We start from the raw sequence: 13383 nt of genomic DNA, 5'->3' as shown, positions 1-13383 counted from the left end.
AACTTGTTCTACCTGCTTTCTGGGCTGAGATGGGGAATCGCTGAATTTTGGACTCGGCTGGTGACAAAATGTTCCAAACACACCCCATGCACAACTCCACCGGGGAAGGTGCCAGAATCGAGTTCCGTTGGTAGTTTTTTACACTACCCCGGTAGGCAAGAGAAAGGCACCACAAAACTTGTTCTACCTGCTTTCTGGGCTGAGATGGGGAATCGCTGAATTTTGGACTCGGCTGGTGACAAAATGTTCCAAACACACCCCATGCACAACTCCACCGGGGAAGGTGCCAGAAACGAGTTCTGTTGGTAGTTTTTACACTACCCCGGTAGGCAGCTGAAAGGCACCACAAAACTTGTTCTACCTGCTTTCTGGGCTGAGATGGGGAATCGCTGAATTTTGGACTTGGCTGGTGACAAAATGTTCCAAACACACCCCATGCACAACTCCACCGGGGAAGGTGCCAGAATCGAGTTCCGTTGGTAGTTTTTACACTACCCCGGTAGGCAGCTGAAAGGCACCACAAAACTTGTTCTACCTGCTTTCTGGGCTGAGATGGGGAATCGCTGAATTTTGGACTCGGCTGGTGACAAAATGTTCCAAACACACCCCATGCACAACTCCACCGGGGAAGGTGCCAGAAACGAGTTCTGTTGGTAGTTTTTACACTACCCCGGTAGGCAGCTGAAAGGCACCACAAAACTTGTTCTACCTGCTTTCTGGGCTGAGATGGGGAATCGCTGAATTTTGGACTCGGCTGGTGACAAAATGTTCCAAACACACCCCATGCACAACTCCACCGGGGAAGGTGCCAGAAACGAGTTCTGTTGGTAGTTTTTACACTACCCCGGTAGGCAGCTGAAAGGCACCACAAAACTTGTTCTACCTGCTTTCTGGGCTGAGATGGGGAATCGCTGAATTTTGGACTCGGCTGGTGACAAAATGTTCCAAACACACCCCATGCACAACTCCACCGGGGAAGGTGCCAGAAACGAGTTCTGTTGGTAGTTTTTACACTACCCCGGTAGGCAGCTGAAAGGCACCACAAAACTTGTTCTACCTGCTTTCTGGGCTGAGATGGGGAATCGCTGAATTTTGGACTCGGCTGGTGACAAAATGTTCCAAACACACCCCATGCACAACTCCACCGGGGAAGGTGCCAGAAACGAGTTCTGTTGGTAGTTTTTACACTACCCCGGTAGGCAGCTGAAAGGCACCACAAAACTTGTTCTACCTGCTTTCTGGGCTGAGATGGGGAATCGCTGAATTTTGGACTCGGCTGGTGACAAAATGTTCCAAACACACCCCATGCACAACTCCACCGGGGAAGGTGCCAGAAACGAGTTCTGTTGGTAGTTTTTACACTACCCCGGTAGGCAGCTGAAAGGCACCACAAAACTTGTTCTACCTGCTTTCTGGGCTGAGATGGGGAATCGCTGAATTTTGGACTCGGCTGGTGACAAAATGTTCCAAACACACCCCATGCACACCTCCACCGGGGAAGGTGCCAGAAACGAGTTCTGTTGGTAGTTTTTACACTACCCCGGTAGGCAGCTGAAAGGCACCACAAAACTTGTTCTACCTGCTTTCTGGGCTGAGATGGGGAATCGCTGAATTTTGGACTCGGCTGGTGACAAAATGTTCCAAACACACCCCATGCACAACTCCACCGGGGAAGGTGCCAGAAAGGAGTTCTGTTGGTAGTTTTTACACTACCCCGGTAGGCAGCTGAAAGGCACCACAAAACTTGTTCTACCTGCTTTCTGGGCTGAGATGGGGAATCGCTGAATTTTGGACTCGGCTGCTGACAAAATGTTCCAAACACACCCCATGCACACCTCCACCGGGGAAGGTGCCAGAAACGAGTTCTGTTGGTAGTTTTTACACTACCCCGGTAGGCAGCTGAAAGGCACCACAAAACTTGTTCTACCTGCTTTCTGGGCTGAGATGGAGAATCGCTGAATTTTGGACTCGGCTGGTGACAAAATGTTCCAAACACACCCCATGCACACCTCCACCGGGGAAGGTGCCAGAAACGAGTTCTGTTGGTAGTTTTTACACTACCCCGGTAGGCAGCTGAAAGGCACCACAAAACTTGTTCTACCTGCTTTCTGGGCTGAGATGGGGAATCGCTGAATTTTGGACTCGGCTGGTGACAAAATGTTCCAAACACACCCCATGCACAACTCCACCGGGGAAGGTGCCAGAAACGAGTTCTGTTGGTAGTTTTTACACTACCCCGGTAGGCAGCTGAAAGGCACCACAAAAACTTGTTCTACCTGCTTTCTGGGCTGAGATGGGGAATCGCTGAATTTTGGACTCGGCTGCTGACAAAATGTTCCAAACACACCCCATGCACAACTCCACCGGGGAAGGTGCCAGAAACGAGTTCTGTTGGTAGTTTTTACACTACCCCGGTAGGCAGCTGAAAGGCACCACAAAACTTGTTGTACCTGCTTTCTGGGCTGAGATGGGGAATAGCTGAATTTTGGACTCGGCTGGTGACAAAATGTTCCAAACACACCCCATGCACAACTCCACCGGGGAAGGTGCCAGAAACGAGTTCTGTTGGTAGTTTTTACACTACCCCGGTAGGCAGCTGAAAGGTACCACAAAACTTGTTCTACCTGCTTTCTGGGCTGAGATGGGGAATCGCTGAATTTTGGACTCGGCTGGTGACAAAATGTTCCAAACACACCCCATGCACAACTCCACCGGGGAAGGTGCCAGAATCGAGTTCCGTTGGTAGTTTTTACACTACCCCGGTAGGCAAGAGAAAGGCACCACAAAACTTGTTCTACCTGCTTTCTGGGCTGAGATGGGGAATCGCTGAATTTTCGACTCGGCTGGTGACAAAATGTTCCAAACACACCCCATGCACAACTCCACCGGGGAAGGTGCCAGAAACGAGTTCTGTTGGTAGTTTTTACACTACCCCGGTAGGCAGCTGAAAGGCACCACAAAACTTGTTCTACCTGCTTTCTGGGCTGAGATGGGGAATCGCTGAATTTTGGACTCGGCTGGTGACAAAATGTTCCAAACACACCCCATGCACAACTCCACCGGGGAAGGTGCCAGAAAGGAGTTCTGTTGGTAGTTTTTACACTACCCCGGTAGGCAGCTGAAAGGCACCACAAAACTTGTTCTACCTGCTTTCTGGGCTGAGATGGGGAATCGCTGAATTTTGGACTCGGCTGGTGACAAAATGTTCCAAACACACCCCATGCACAACTCCACCGGGGAAGGTGCCAGAAACGAGTTCTGTTGGTAGTTTTTACACTACCCCGGTAGGCAGCTGAAAGGCACCACAAAACTTGTTCTACCTGCTTTCTGGGCTGAGATGGGGAATCGCTGAATTTTGGACTCGGCTGGTGACAAAATGTTCCAAACACACCCCATGCACACCTCCACCGGGGAAGGTGCCAGAAACGAGTTCTGTTGGTAGTTTTTACACTACCCCGGTAGGCAGCTGAAAGGCACCACAAAACTTGTTCTACCTGCTTTCTGGGCTGAGATGGGGAATCGCTGAATTTTGGACTCGGCTGGTGACAAAATGTTCCAAACACACCCCATGCACAACTCCACCGGGGAAGGTGCCAGAAACGAGTTCTGTTGGTAGTTTTTACACTACCCCGGTAGGCAGCTGAAAGGCACCACAAAACTTGTTCTACCTGCTTTCTGGGCTGAGATGGGGAATCGCTGAATTTTGGACTCGGCTGGTGACAAAATGTTCCAAACACACCCCATGCACAACTCCACCGGGGAAGGTGCCAGAATCGAGTTCCATTGGCAGTTTTTACACTACCCCGGTAGGCAAGAGAAAGGCACCACAAAATTTGTTCTACCTGCTTTCTGGGCTGAGATGGGGAATCGCTGAATTTTGGACTCGGCTGGTGACAAAATGTTCCAAACACACCCCATGCACAACTCCACCGGGGAAGGTGCCAGAAACGAGTTCTGTTGGTAGTTTTTACACTACCCCGGTAGGCAGCTGAAAGGCACCACAAAACTTGTTCTACCTGCTTTCTGGGCTGAGATGGGGAATCGCTGAATTTTGGACTTGGCTGGTGACAAAATGTTCCAAACACACCCCATGCACAACTCCACCGGGGAAGGTGCCAGAAACGAGTTCTGTTGGTAGTTTTTACACTACCCCGGTAGGCAGCTGAAAGGCACCACAAAACTTGTTCTACCTGCTTTCTGGGCTGAGATGGGGAATCACTGAATTTTGGACTCGGCTGGTGACAAAATGTTCCAAACACACCCCATGCACAACTCCACCGGGGAAGGTGCCAGAATCGAGTTCCGTTGGTAGTTTTTACACTACCCCGGTAGGCAAGAGAAAGGCACCACAAAACTTGTTCTACCTGCTTTCTGGGCTGAGATGGGGAATCGCTGAATTTTGGACTCGGCTGGTGACAAAATGTTCCAAACACACCCCATGCACACCTCCACCGGGGAAGGTGCCAGAAACGAGTTCTGTTGGTAGTTTTTACACTACCCCGGTAGGCAGCTGAAAGGCACCACAAAACTTGTTCTACCTGCTTTCTGGGCTGAGATGGGGAATCGCTGAATTTTGGACTCGGCTGGTGACAAAATGTTCCAAACACACCCCATGCACAACTCCACCGGGGAAGGTGCCAGAAACGAGTTCTGTTGGTAGTTTTTACACTACCCCGGTAGGCAGCTGAAAGGCACCACAAAACTTGTTCTACCTGCTTTCTGGGCTGAGATGGGGAATCGCTGAATTTTGGACTCGGCTGGTGACAAAATGTTCCAAACACACCCCATGCACAACTCCACCGGGGAAGGTGCCAGAAACGAGTTCTGTTGGTAGTTTTTACACTACCCCGGTAGGCAGCTGAAAGGCACCACAAAACTTGTTCTACCTGCTTTCTGGGCTGAGATGGGGAATCGCTGAATTTTGGACTCGGCTGGTGACAAAATGTTCCAAACACACCCCATGCACACCTCCACCGGGGAAGGTGCCAGAAACGAGTTCTGTTGGTAGTTTTTACACTACCCCGGTAGGCAGCTGAAAGGCACCACAAAACTTGTTCTACCTGCTTTCTGGGCTGAGATGGGGAATCGCTGAATTTTGGACTCGGCTGGTGACAAAATGTTCCAAACACACCCCATGCACAACTCCACCGGGGAAGGTGCCAGAAACGAGTTCTGTTGGTAGTTTTTACACTACCCCGGTAGGCAAGAGAAAGGCACCACAAAACTTGTTCTACCTGCTTTCTGGGCTGAGATGGGGAATCGCTGAATTTTGGACTCGGCTGCTGACAAAATGTTCCAAACACACCCCATGCACAACTCCACCGGGGAAGGTGCCAGAAACGAGTTCTGTTGGTAGTTTTTACACTACCCCGGTAGGCAGCTGAAAGGCACCACAAAACTTGTTCTACCTGCTTTCTGGGCTGAGATGGGGAATCGCTGAATTTTGGACTCGGCTGGTGACAAAATGTTCCAAACACACCCCATGCACAACTCCACCGGGGAAGGTGCCAGAAACGAGTTCTGTTGGTAGTTTTTACACTACCCCGGTAGGCAGCTGAAAGGCACCACAAAACTTGTTCTACCTGCTTTCTGGGCTGAGATGGGGAATCGCTGAATTTTGGACTCGGCTGGTGACAAAATGTTCCAAACACACCCCATGCACAACTCCACCGGGGAAGGTGCCAGAAACGAGTTCTGTTGGTAGTTTTTACACTACCCCGGTAGGCAAGAGAAAGGCACCACAAAACTTGTTGTACCTGCTTTCTGGGCTGAGATGGAGAATCGCTGAATTTTGGACTCGGCTGGTGACAAAATGTTCCAAACACACCCCATGCACACCTCCACCGGGGAAGGTGCCAGAAACGAGTTCTGTTGGTAGTTTTTACACTACCCCGGTAGGCAGCTGAAAGGCACCACAAAACTTGTTCTACCTGCTTTCTGGGCTGAGATGGGGAATCGCTGAATTTTGGACTCGGCTGGTGACAAAATGTTCCAAACACACCCCATGCACAACTCCACCGGGGAAGGTGCCAGAAACGAGTTCTGTTGGTAGTTTTTACACTACCCCGGTAGGCAGCTGAAAGGCACCACAAAACTTGTTCTACCTGCTTTCTGGGCTGAGATGGGGAATCGCTGAATTTTGGACTCGGCTGGTGACAAAATGTTCCAAACACACCCCATGCACAACTCCACCGGGGAAGGTGCCAGAAACGAGTTCTGTTGGTAGTTTTTACACTACCCCGGTAGGCAAGAGAAAGGCACCACAAAACTTGTTCTACCTGCTTTCTGGGCTGAGATGGGGAATCGCTGAATTTTGGACTCGGCTGCTGACAAAATGTTCCAAACACACCCCATGCACACCTCCACCGGGGAAGGTGCCAGAAACGAGTTCTGTTGGTAGTTTTTACACTACCCCGGTAGGCAGCTGAAAGGCACCACAAAACTTGTTCTACCTGCTTTCTGGGCTGAGATGGGGAATCGCTGAATTTTGGACTCGGCTGGTGACAAAATGTTCGAAACACACCCCATGCACAACTCCACCGGGGAAGGTGCCAGAAACGAGTTCTGTTGGTAGTTTTTACACTACCCCGGTAGGCAGCTGAAAGGCACCACAAAACTTGTTGTACCTGCTTTCTGGGCTGAGATGGGGAATCGCTGAATTTTGGACTCGGCTGGTGACAAAATGTTCGAAACACACCCCATGCACAACTCCACCGGGGAAGGTGCCAGAAACGAGTTCTGTTGGTAGTTTTTACACTACCCCGGTAGGCAGCTGAAAGGCACCACAAAACTTGTTCTACCTGCTTTCTGGGCTGAGATGGGGAATCGCTGAATTTTGGACTCGGCTGGTGACAAAATGTTCCAAACACACCCCATGCACAACTCCACCGGGGAAGGTGCCAGAAACGAGTTCTGTTGGTAGTTTTTACACTACCCCGGTAGGCAGCTGAAAGGCACCACAAAACTTGTTCTACCTGCTTTCTGGGCTGAGATGGGGAATCGCTGAATTTTGGACTCGGCTGCTGACAAAATGTTCCAAACACACCCCATGCACAACTCCACCGGGGAAGGTGCCAGAAACGAGTTCTGTTGGTAGTTTTTACACTACCCCGGTAGGCAGCTGAAAGGCACCACAAAACTTGTTCTACCTGCTTTCTGGGCTGAGATGGGGAATCGCTGAATTTTGGACTCGGCTGGTGACAAAATGTTCCAAACACACCCCATGCACAACTCCACCGGGGAAGGTGCCAGAAACGAGTTCTGTTGGTAGTTTTTACACTACCCCGGTAGGCAGCTGAAAGGCACCACAAAACTTGTTCTACCTGCTTTCTGGGCTGAGATGGGGAATCGCTGAATTTTGGACTCGGCTGGTGACAAAATGTTCCAAACACACCCCATGCACAACTCCACCGGGGAAGGTGCCAGAAACGAGTTCTGTTGGTAGTTTTTACACTACCCCGGTAGGCAGCTGAAAGGCACCACAAAACTTGTTCTACCTGCTTTCTGGGCTGAGATGGGGAATCGCTGAATTTTGGACTCGGCTGGTGACAAAATGTTCCAAACACACCCCATGCACAACTCCACCGGGGAAGGTGCCAGAAACGAGTTCTGTTGGTAGTTTTTACACTACCCCGGTAGGCAGCTGAAAGGCACCACAAAACTTGTTCTACCTGCTTTCTGGGCTGAGATGGGGAATCGCTGAATTTTGGACTCGGCTGGTGACAAAATGTTCCAAACACACCCCATGCACACCTCCACCGGGGAAGGTGCCAGAAACGAGTTCTGTTGGTAGTTTTTACACTACCCCGGTAGGCAGCTGAAAGGCACCACAAAACTTGTTCTACCTGCTTTCTGGGCTGAGATGGGGAATCGCTGAATTTTGGACTCGGCTGGTGACAAAATGTTCGAAACACACCCCATGCACAACTCCACCGGGGAAGGTGCCAGAAACGAGTTCTGTTGGTAGTTTTTACACTACCCCGGTAGGCAGCTGAAAGGCACCACAAAACTTGTTCTACCTGCTTTCTGGGCTGAGATGGGGAATCGCTGAATTTTGGACTCGGCTGCTGACAAAATGTTCCAAACACACCCCATGCACAACTCCACCGGGGAAGGTGCCAGAAACGAGTTCTGTTGGTAGTTTTTACACTACCCCGGTAGGCAGCTGAAAGGCACCACAAAACTTGTTCTACCTGCTTTCTGGGCTGAGATGGGGAATCGCTGAATTTTGGACTCGGCTGGTGACAAAATGTTCCAAACACACCCCATGCACAACTCCACCGGGGAAGGTGCCAGAAACGAGTTCTGTTGGTAGTTTTTACACTACCCCGGTAGGCAGCTGAAAGGCACCACAAAACTTGTTCTACCTGCTTTCTGGGCTGAGATGGGGAATCGCTGAATTTTGGACTCGGCTGGTGACAAAATGTTCCAAACACACCCCATGCACAACTCCACCGGGGAAGGTGCCAGAAACGAGTTCTGTTGGTAGTTTTTACACTACCCCGGTAGGCAAGAGAAAGGCACCACAAAACTTGTTGTACCTGCTTTCTGGGCTGAGATGGAGAATTGCTGAATTTTGGACTCGGCTGGTGACAAAATGTTCCAAACACACCCCATGCACAACTCCACCGGGGAAGGTGCCAGAAACGAGTTCTGTTGGTAGTTTTTACACTACCCCGGTAGGCAGCTGAAAGGCACCACAAAACTTGTTCTACCTGCTTTCTGGGCTGAGATGGGGAATCGCTGAATTTTGGACTCGGCTGGTGACAAAATGTTCGAAACACACCCCATGCACAACTCCACCGGGGAAGGTGCCAGAAACGAGTTCTGTTGGTAGTTTTTACACTACCCCGGTAGGCAGCTGAAAGGCACCACAAAACTTGTTCTACCTGCTTTCTGGGCTGAGATGGGGAATCGCTGAATTTTGGACTCGGCTGGTGACAAAATGTTCCAAACACACCCCATGCACAACTCCACCGGGGAAGGTGCCAGAAACGAGTTCTGTTGGTAGTTTTTACACTACCCCGGTAGGCAAGAGAAAGGCACCACAAAACTTGTTCTACCTGCTTTCTGGGCTGAGATGGGGAATCGCTGAATTTTGGACTCGGCTGGTGACAAAATGTTCCAAACACACCCCATGCACACCTCCACCGGGGAAGGTGCCAGAAACGAGTTCTGTTGGTAGTTTTTACACTACCCCGGTAGGCAGCTGAAAGGCACCACAAAACTTGTTCTACCTGCTTTCTGGGCTGAGATGGGGAATCGCTGAATTTTGGACTCGGCTGGTGACAAAATGTTCGAAACACACCCCATGCACAACTCCACCGGGGAAGGTGCCAGAAACGAGTTCTGTTGGTAGTTTTTACACTACCCCGGTAGGCAGCTGAAAGGCACCACAAAAGTTTTTCTACCTGCTTTCTCGGCTGAGATGGGGACTCGCTGAATTTTGGACTCGGCTGGTGACAAAATGTTCCAAACACACCCCATGCACAACTCCACCGGGGAAGGTGCCAGAAACGAGTTCTGTTGGTAGTTTTTACACTACCCCGGTAGGCAGCTGAAAGGCACCACAAAACTTGTTCTACCTGCTTTCTGGGCTGAGATGGGGAATCACTGAATTTTGGACTCGGCTGGTGACAAAATGTTCCAAACACACCCCATGCACAACTCCACCGGGGAAGGTGCCAGAATCGAGTTCCGTTGGTAGTTTTTACACTACCCCGGTAGGCAAGAGAAAGGCACCACAAAACTTGTTCTACCTGCTTTCTGGGCTGAGATGGGGAACGGCTGAATTTTGGACTCGGCTGGTAACAAAATGTTCCAAACACACCCCATGCACAACTCCACCGGGGAAGGTGCCAGAAACGAGTTCTGTTGGTAGTTTTTACACTACCCCGGTAGGCAGCTGAAAGGCACCACAAAACTTGTTCTACCTGCTTTCTGGGCTGAGATGGGGAATCGCTGAATTTTGGACTCGGCTGGTGACAAAATGTTCCAAACACACCCCATGCACAACTCCACCGGGGAAGGTGCCAGAAACGAGTTCTGTTGGTAGTTTTTACACTACCCCGGTAGGCAGCTGAAAGGTACCACAAAACTTGTTCTACCTGCTTTCTGGGCTGAGATGGGGAATCGCTGAATTTTGGACTCGGCTGGTGACAAAATGTTCCAAACACACCCCATGCACAACTCCACCGGGGAAGGTGCCAGAAAGGAGTTCTGTTGGTAGTTTTTACACTACCCCGGTAGGCAGCTGAAAGGCACCACAAAACTTGTTCTACCTGCTTTCTGGGCTGAGATGGGGAATCGCTGAATTTTGGACTCGGCTGGTGACAAAATGTTCCAAACACACCCCATGCACAACTCCACCGGGGAAGGTGCCAGAAACGAGTTCTGTTGGTAGTTTTTACACTACCCCGGTAGGCAGCTGAAAGGCACCACAAAACTTGTTCTACCTGCTTTCTGGGCTGAGATGGGGAATCGCTGAATTTTGGACTCGGCTGGTGACAAAATGTTCCAAACACACCCCATGCACAACTCCACCGGGGAAGGTGCCAGAAACGAGTTCTGTTGGTAGTTTTTACACTACCCCGGTAGGCAGCTGAAAGGCACCACAAAACTTGTTCTACCTGCTTTCTGGGCTGAGATGGGGAATCGCTGAATTTTGGACTCGGCTGGTGACAAAATGTTCCAAACACACCCCATGCACAACTCCACCGGGGAAGGTGCCAGAAACGAGTTCTGTTGGTAGTTTTTACACTACCCCGGTAGGCAAGAGAAAGGCACCACAAAACTTGTTCTACCTGCTTTCTGGGCTGAGATGGGGAATCGCTGAATTTTGGACTCGGCTGGTGACAAAATGTTCCAAACACACCCCATGCACACCTCCACCGGGGAAGGTGCCAGAAACGAGTTCTGTTGGTAGTTTTTACACTACCCCGGTAGGCAGCTGAAAGGCACCACAAAACTTGTTCTACCTGCTTTCTGGGCTGAGATGGGGAATCGCTGAATTTTGGACTCGGCTGGTGACAAAATGTTCGAAACACACCCCATGCACAACTCCACCGGGGAAGGTGCCAGAAACGAGTTCTGTTGGTAGTTTTTACACTACCCCGGTAGGCAGCTGAAAGGCACCACAAAAGTTTTTCTACCTGCTTTCTCGGCTGAGATGGGGACTAGCTGAATTTTGGACTCGGCTGGTGACAAAATGTTCCAAACACACCCCATGCACAACTCCACCGGGGAAGGTGCCAGAAACGAGTTCTGTTGGTAGTTTTTACACTACCCCGGTAGGCAGCTGAAAGGCACCACAAAACTTGTTCTACCTGCTTTCTGGGCTGAGATGGGGAATCACTGAATTTTGGACTCGGCTGGTGACAAAATGTTCCAAACACACCCCATGCACAACTCCACCGGGGAAGGTGCCAGAATCGAGTTCCGTTGGTAGTTTTTACACTACCCCGGTAGGCAAGAGAAAGGCACCACAAAACTTGTTCTACCTGCTTTCTGGGCTGAGATGGGGAACGGCTGAATTTTGGACTCGGCTGGTAACAAAATGTTCCAAACACACCCCATGCACAACTCCACCGGGGAAGGTGCCAGAAACGAGTTCTGTTGGTAGTTTTTACACTACCCCGGTAGGCAGCTGAAAGGCACCACAAAACTTGTTCTACCTGCTTTCTGGGCTGAGATGGGGAATCGCTGAATTTTGGACTCGGCTGGTGACAAAATGTTCCAAACACACCCCATGCACAACTCCACCGGGGAAGGTGCCAGAAACGAGTTCTGTTGGTAGTTTTTACACTACCCCGGTAGGCAGCTGAAAGGTACCACAAAACTTGTTCTACCTGCTTTCTGGGCTGAGATGGGGAATCGCTGAATTTTGGACTCGGCTGGTGACAAAATGTTCCAAACACACCCCATGCACAACTCCACCGGGGAAGGTGCCAGAAAGGAGTTCTGTTGGTAGTTTTTACACTACCCCGGTAGGCAGCTGAAAGGCACCACAAAACTTGTTCTACCTGCTTTCTGGGCTGAGATGGGGAATCGCTGAATTTTGGACTCGGCTGGTGACAAAATGTTCCAAACACACCCCATGCACAACTCCACCGGGGAAGGTGCCAGAAACGAGTTCTGTTGGTAGTTTTTACACTACCCCGGTAGGCAGCTGAAAGGCACCACAAAACTTGTTCTACCTGCTTTCTGGGCTGAGATGGGGAATCGCTGAATTTTGGACTCGGCTGGTGACAAAATGTTCCAAACACACCCCATGCACAACTCCACCGGGGAAGGTGCCAGAAACGAGTTCTGTTGGTAGTTTTTACACTACCCCGGTAGGCAAGAGAAAGGCACCACAAAACTTGTTGTACCTGCTTTCTGGGCTGAGATGGAGAATTGCTGAATTTTGGACTCGGCTGGTGACAAAATGTTCCAAACACACCCCATGCACAACTCCACCGGGGAAGGTGCCAGAAACGAGTTCTGTTGGTAGTTTTTACACTACCCCGGTAGGCAGCTGAAAGGCACCACAAAACTTGTTCTACCTGCTTTCTGGGCTGAGATGGGGAATCGCTGAATTTTGGACTCGGCTGGTGACAAAATGTTCGAAACACACCCCATGCACAACTCCACCGGGGAAGGTGCCAGAAACGAGTTCTGTTGGTAGTTTTTACACTACCCCGGTAGGCAGCTGAAAGGCACCACAAAACTTGTTCTACCTGCTTTCTGGGCTGAGATGGGGAATCGCTGAATTTTGGACTCGGCTGGTGACAAAATGTTCCAAACACACCCCATGCACAACTCCACCGGGGAAGGTGCCAGAAACGAGTTCTGTTGGTAGTTTTTACACTACCCCGGTAGGCAAGAGAAAGGCACCACAAAACTTGTTCTACCTGCTTTCTGGGCTGAGATGGGGAATCGCTGAATTTTGGACTCGGCTGGTGACAAAATGTTCCAAACACACCCCATGCACACCTCCACCGGGGAAGGTGCCAGAAACGAGTTCTGTTGGTAGTTTTTACACTACCCCGGTAGGCAGCTGAAAGGCACCACAAAACTTGTTCTACCTGCTTTCTGGGCTGAGATGGGGAATCGCTGAATTTTGGACTCGGCTGGTGACAAAATGTTCCAAACACACCCCATGCACAACTCCACCGGGGAAGGTGCCAGAAACGAGTTCTGTTGGTAGTTTTTACACTACCCCGGTAGGCAGCTGAAAGGCACCACAAAACTTGTTCTACCTGCTTTCTCGGCTGAGATGGGGACTCGCTGAATTTTGGACTCGGCTGGTGACAAAATGTTCCAAACACACCCCATGCACAACTCCACCGGGGAAGGTGCCAGAAACGAGTTCTGTTGGTAGTTTTTACACTACCCCGGTAGGCA

This window comes from Falco cherrug, chromosome 14, assembly GCF_023634085.1.
Source record: "Falco cherrug isolate bFalChe1 chromosome 14, bFalChe1.pri, whole genome shotgun sequence".
Taxonomy (NCBI): Eukaryota; Metazoa; Chordata; class Aves; order Falconiformes; family Falconidae; genus Falco; species Falco cherrug.
This window is presented reverse-complemented; position numbering follows the sequence as displayed.